Source organism: Monodon monoceros, unplaced genomic scaffold (genome assembly GCF_005190385.1).
Source record: "Monodon monoceros isolate NGI ecotype Baffin Bay Population unplaced genomic scaffold, NGI_Narwhal_1 Super_Scaffold_18, whole genome shotgun sequence".
Lineage (NCBI taxonomy): Eukaryota > Metazoa > Chordata > Mammalia > Artiodactyla > Monodontidae > Monodon > Monodon monoceros.
Genome location: NW_021703774.1, coordinates 173,518,344 through 173,525,459, shown reverse-complemented (window position 1 = coordinate 173,525,459; position 7,116 = coordinate 173,518,344).

Genomic DNA, 7,116 nt, shown 5'->3' with positions numbered 1-7,116 from the left:
TCAGTAGTTGCGGCACACAGGCTGTAGAGCATCGGCTCAGTAGTTGTGCTGCATGGGCTTAGTTGCTCCGTGGCATGTAGGATCTTCCCGGACCAGGGCTCGAACCCACGTACCCTGCATTGGCAGGCAGATTCTCAACCACTGCACCACCAGGAAAGCCCCCCAGCAGTTCCTTTAGCTCAGAATTTTGGTTCCTGATGAGTGGCTTGTGGAAGAAATCTCCACAGCCTCAATCTAAAACTCTCGAGTTTCTGAAGACCCCTGCTGGTTCTATTCCAGCCCACTGTGAACCTGCCATTTGTGGATTTAAGCAGAAAAAGAGTCTGTTTTCTTATACTTTTTCTCTTCTTGTCCTTTTGTAGGAACTTTACCCAAAGTAGAACACTCAAATAATAATTGAAGTCATAACGTTATGTTAAAAACACAAACTTGTTATATGGTTTGCTACTGATTAAAATTTTGTGGAAGTTTTACCAATTAATAAAACAAAAAGACCAGAAATAGCTTTTTCTAGAATAGTTTTATGGTTCATGAAAATCACTCTGTGATAGAAGGAGGACTAAAGTTAAATTTCTAATGAAAGTAGAATAGGGACTTCCCTGGTGACACAGTGGTTAAGAATCCACCTGCCAGTGCAGGGGACATGGGTTCGAGCCCTGGTCTGGGAAGATCCCACATGCTGCGGAGCAACTAAGCCCGTGCGCCACAACTACTGAGCCCTCGTGCCACAACTGTTGAAGCCCGTGTGCCCTAGAGCCCGTGCTCCACAACAAGAGAAGCCACCGCAGTAAGAAGCCCGTGCATGGCAGTGAAGAGTAGCCCCCATTCGCTGCAACTAGAGAAAGCCCGCACGCAGCAAGGACCTGACGCAGCCCCCCAAAATAATAATAATAATAATAATTTTAAAAGAAGAAAGTAGAATAATTTACCTTTACATACCTACATCTAATAATTTACATTTCATACCTACACCACTCTAAAGGATTTATACCTCTGTAGGAGAAAAAAATGTACTTATACCTGTGCAGTTGGATAGTCAGATCTGAAGCCACCATTTAAAAAAGGAAAATGTTAAATAAACTTGGCAAATGTAAATTCTACAGCTCGTGGCTTATTCTTATAAAGTCAACGGGCCGACTTCTCAAAGACGGAGGAGAGCAAAGCCTGGCACCCAATAGCTTCAGTCTCTTATCTGCTGAACAAATGCAAGGTTATAATCTCAGATTGTAGAGATGAGGATCATTCTTCCACTCCTCAGCTTTTCGGAGTTTAAGAATTGTAGCAGTACTGAAAAATAACAATCTAGAAACAGATGAAGTTATCAAAATGTAACTTTGATTTCTTCTCCTGGGAAACTACACTTAGTTTATATGAACTGCGTGTGAACTGCAGGAACTTTCCAGTGCTAGAAACTTCTTTTCTACTTTGATGCCTTCCTGCCTAGAAGTGCTCACAGTCTGCTTAGCTGTGAGTATATTGACCTCAGGGCCCACTGGGTAAAGCATGTGGGGACCCTCCCAGGAGACCTGGTAACAGTGAAATGATCCTATTGTTGGGCTATTTATGGATCAACAACTTTGTACATGGAAGGAGCTGCTTGCCTTTTTGTCCCAGTACCAGGATGCTGCTAATGCCACAAAGTAATAACATAGTTGAGGGTATCCTTAAGGACAGAACTTCCTCTTTGGATAATGAAATAAGACAATGAATTTCACAAGGGAATAAATATCAGTAACTGTTGTGGCTTCTGTTGAGGAAGAGGGGGAAAATGCCATTGTTTGTTCCCTACCATACCTTTTTCATACTTGGCTCTTGTAATGTGAATTTAAGAGTTTAGGAAGTGTGTAGAGCTGGTGTTTTTTATGTGTTGTACTCCCTTACCTCTTACATTGTCTAATTTGAAGCAGCAAAAGAACGTTCAGTAGAAGTCCTTTACTGCAGCTTCATTCAGTTGAGCCTACAGCACGTGGGGAGGTCTGTGTTGTTGTTTGCCGGTAAGTGGACAAGTGTGAACAGCACTTGTTAGCAGTTCCTTGGAACTGGGGCACTGAATGCCTAGTGCGATTGAGCCAAGGGGGTGATTTAGCCTCATCTCCTGTGTCAAAGGATGCTCTTTCTTTTCCTGCCCCCTTGAGTATCTCACTACAGGGTAGAAGGAAGCATCCCCCCAAGGTCAGCATGCACAGCAGTGGTGGGGCTGCTGTCATCCTTACCCCACCCTCTCCAAGTCACTTCTCTGGGAGCCCGGAAGTTGCTGTATTATGAAATGGGCTCCTTTGACATTTATTTCTGGGTGCCACGGGACATCCATTCCTCCACCATTCTCATAATTACTCCCAAAGGCCTCTTGATCTAAAATGTTCACCATAGCATCCACCTAACTATGAGAAGGCATAGACAGTATCCATCTCTAAAATCTGTACCTAGTTCACCAGTGGTGCTGTTTGAACTTAATAATGTCAGCACTTAGTGAGCACTTAATAATTGGGCCCGGCATGTGCTAACATGTGCCTTATATCATAAGGGAAATGGGCACAATTAGGTGACTGGTGTGAATGGCAAAACTGAAGCTTGAACGAGCAGTTTGTCTTCAGAACCTGTGCTCTTAACCTCTTTACTCCTTGTGTAATGTATTACTTTTCAAAGAATGAGGTTTTAGTCAAATCTTGAAATTTGCATCCACCCAAAGTGGATAAATACAAATAAATAAAACTTTCAACAGTATGGTAGTCTGATGGTGATGTCTGATGTGTTCAGTCCATACAGATGGACTAAGTTGAACTCGCCCAGCGTTAGCATTTCCTTGGAACTGGGGCAGTGAATGCCCAGTCAGAGGAAGGAGGGGTATGAGCCGCAGTTCACTCTTAACCAACAAAAAGAGGAAGAAGGGCACCCAGCTGCCCATGCTGGTACCAGAACATCACCCTGCAGCCCTGTTGCCTGTGAGTCAGCCGAAGAAGCTTCTGCCTGGGAGGCGGGTTTCTAGCTCCAGGCATGTCAGTCAGCCTATGGGGGCAGTCACTTGTCTCTCAGATTCCCTTTCTGTAAACAAAAGTGATGTTTTTTTGTGTGTTTTTTTTTTGGCCGCACCGCAAGTCTTGTGGGATCCTAGTTCCCGGACCAGGGATCGAACCTGAGTCCCCTGCATTGGCAGCACGGATTCTTAACCACTGGACCGCCAGGGAAGCCCCCAGAACAATGATTTTTGAGGCCCCTTCCGGCTCTGAAATGTTGTAGCCCTGATGGAGAGTTGCCACTCACACTGGCTTCTCACCACTCTGAGCTGCCACCTGTCCCCACCCTTCTGCATGACCAGGAAGTAGTTCTCGGAACACTCATCACTTGAGGTGCTAAAGGGAGCACCCTTCAGCACCTGTCACCAGCCTCTGTCGCCAGGCTGCTTGCAGTTAGGGAGGGCGGACAGAGAAATGCTGCATTTGGAGCATCAGCAGGGAAGTCTCCAGAGCCACTCCTGAAGGCTTCCTCAAAATGAGTGCCCAGAGGTCCTGTAATCAGGAAACCAGGACAGAGGGTGTTCCAGGTGGAACTCCTTATACTACAAACTATTTGTCACTTATCTGAAATTTGAGGAGTCCTGTTTCTGGTCTGTTTTTTTTTCCAACTCCAGCAACCTTAGGCAGGAGGAACAACCTAAGAGGAGGTATGGAGAAGAACAGGCGTGTGACTATGGGCTTTAGCAAGGAAGCCAGCCTGACCGAGACCAGGCGTGTGGGGTGGGATGTGGCGGCTCATAGGAGGGGAGCTTGGAAGGGTCCAGGTAGGGTTTCGGGCCTGCTGCAGTGGCGCCGGCACATGGTGGGGATTCCCATTCCCTGTTGTGGCTCCTCCTGAGGGACGATGGCCCTCCTCCCGCTGAGGGGACTTCAGTGCTGGGATTCTGATCCACTTCTGCCTCAAGCGTCTTACAAGTCTGAATGGTACAGCAGGCAGTGTGTCCCAAATCAAGTTAAACTGCCTGATAAGTTTTTCCAAACCAGTGAGTATCATGACAACAGTTACATTTTAAAACATTAGGGAAATTTTCAGACATAGGTTTAGTGATAAAAGTATAACGAACCCCTGTGTATCCAGGTCTTATCCCTGGAACTGCACCGAGCTCCCTGACGGTGTTGCCTCCTGCGTTAGGGAGGGGAGGGTATGGATAGGGTGAAGTTTACTACTGTCCACACCATTCTTTGCTGGACCAGTATCAGACTCCATCAACTGTCCCTCATCATCCCCATCCATTACTGTCTAGGAGAAGCAGTGCTTGTACACAAGATTAGGACCTCATCTTGGCTCTAATTTTATGGTTTACTTTGCCAGTATCAAACAGAAGGAAAGAAAGGGCTCAAATTTGGCCAGATAACTTTCTCTTTCCTTTCGAGAGAGAACTTTGGTCTTAGTCCAGAAGAAAGATCTTGAAATTGCAGAGGAGAAAATGATTCCTCCTCCCATGGGCAAGTCCAGGCTATGTCCACTTCAACTAAAATTCAACCCTCTCCCTAACAGATGGCCCTTGCTCAAGCTGGCCAAAAGCCATACCAACCAGCACAATTGCTAGAACTATTATTAGTTTATTTCTGTGACTTTCATTTTCAGGCCAACATTTAGAACAATCAGATTTTAAGGATAGGAAGGAAATGTGATTTCTCCATGTCCTGTTCCTTTAGTCATCTGGAATTTAAACAGGTTTCATGCTCCAGAAATCTGGTCAGAGTTCTTAGTTCTGTGCCCTTTACGTGGCAAAGTATATCTAATCCCAGGACTTGATATCATCCTGTCACGTTCCACCAAAGGAATCAATGTTTCATACTTATGAGAATCAATAGCCTCATCTGAGCAGGGCGGTGCCACTATGGTTTCCTCAGTGAAAATGGTATTTCTCCTTTGGAAAGGTCATAGCCATTCATTCAACAAACATTTATTAAGCACTTGCCAGGCACTGTACTAGGCACTGGGGATACTATAGAGGTGAATAAGATGAACATGGTCTCTGCCCTTGACATCTTAATGAAAAAGGTAGTCAGTAAACAAAGCGAGAAAAGATAATTATGGATTATGATAATTATGAAGGATATAAGCAGAGATGTGATACAGAGTAAATGTATATCAGAAGGCTGTTCTGAAAAGGTGACTCAGATTTTTGAAGAGATCCAAATATTTCTCTGTTCAACTTCTAAACTAACGGAAAAATAAGACAAGAGAAACAATAAGTGGAGAACCAAAATAGCACCTTTTTTGCCACACCTCGAGGCTTGCGGTATCTTAGTTCCCCAACCAGGGATCAAACCAGGGCCCCGGCAGTGAAAGTGCCGAGTCCTAACCACTGGACCACCGGGAATTCCCAAAATAGCACCCTCATGACTGATAAGGTCCAGGTTAGAAGTTGTAGCTTCGTGTGAGGGTCAAAAGAGGGATTGCTAACTGTGACAGATGGTGTTTTCCAAGCTGGCTATTATGAGAATCTCCCATCTCACGTGCTCCTTTTACAGTGTGACATTGAGGGATGAGGTCCATGTTCCCTCCCTTTGAATCAGAGTGGGCCTTGGACTCTGGTGGAAGTGATGTTATATAACTTCTCAGACTAGGTCAAGATGGTACAGCATCTTCCTGGTTCTCTTGGGATGCTCCCTCTTAGAGCCCAGCTATCCCTGCTTGAGGGAGCCCAAGCAGCCCGTGGAGAGGGCCACATGGAAAGGAACCTGGCCCCCAGCCCACAGGCCTGGCTGGGCTCCCAGCCAACAGATAGCCATGAGATGGATCCATTTGGGAAGTGGCTTCTCTAGCCCTCCCAACTGGAGTCAAGTTACCCCAGCTAATGCCACATGGAGCTGAGATGAGCCATGCCCTGTGAGCCCTCCCCAGTTTGCAGATTTGTGAGCCAGTTAATGATTTGTATTATTTTAAGCCATGGAGTTGGGAGTGGCAAGAATAAGTTATATACTAACTTCCCCAGTCTAGGCAGTCTATCTGAGAGAAAGTTCAGGTCTGTGAAATAGACACACCCTCAAGTCCGTGTCAAAAGGGAGAAGAAAATACTGAGAATCTGTGTTTACAATATTTGATAGACTAACTCTACCTAGTGGATAAAATTCTTCAATGGCTGTTGTCCGTAGGGCAAGCAACTCATTCCAGTTTTCCTAGAACTTTTCCAGTTTTAGTAATGAAAGTTCCATGCCCTGGGACTCCTTCAGTCTTGGGGAAACCGTAATGGGTGGTCACCCTGGTTTCCCCCAACCAGGTAACTCATTCCACCTCCATGAGGAAGAAATAGGGTTGGAAAAAAAAAACAACAGGGTGTTTAGGGAAAATTCTTCTCCATGAAGAGCATGGTTAAAAATGACTATTTCCCTAATAGTGACTTTTGAACTGGAAGCCAGAGGAGCTAACCATGCAAAAACCAGGAGGAAAAACCTCCCAGGAAGAGGGAACACTATACAAAGACTGTGAAGAAAGAAAGGGTTTGACCTCTGCACAGAATCACCACCACAACAGAACTGGTATGATTGGAGTTGCTGAGTCGAGGGAGACAGAGCGTGATGATGTTGGAGAAGTATCCAGGAACCAAATCAGAAATGGCTTTAGGAACCATTTCTAAATGGGAGGGAGTGCAATTTCCTCTTACAAAAAATGGGACAACACTGAACACTGAACATTTTAAGCCTGAGAGTGATAAGATCTGAATTACATTTCTCAAAAGCTTGCCAGACTGCAGGATGGAGAACGGTTTGGTGGGGTCAGGAGTTGAAGCAGCAAGTCCAGGAAGAGGCAAGACAGGATGGTGGCTTGGGTTAGGTTGGAAGAACCAACAGGATTTGCTGATGGATTGGATATGGGTGAGCAGAGAAGGGAGAAATCCAGTGTCTAAATGGGCTTTGGGCTTAAGCAAGTGGGTGACTAGTGGTACAATTTATGGAGATGAGGAAAGCCAAGGAACAATTTTGTTTTATGCTTTCTGCCTTGTATATGTTACATTCGAATGCCTTTAAGTCATCCAAGGAGAGACATCGAGAGGCATCTTTTTTTTTAAATAAATTTATTTATTACTTATTTATTTGTTTATGGCTGTATTGGGTCTTCGTTGCTGTGTGGGCTTTCTCTAGTTGCAGAGAG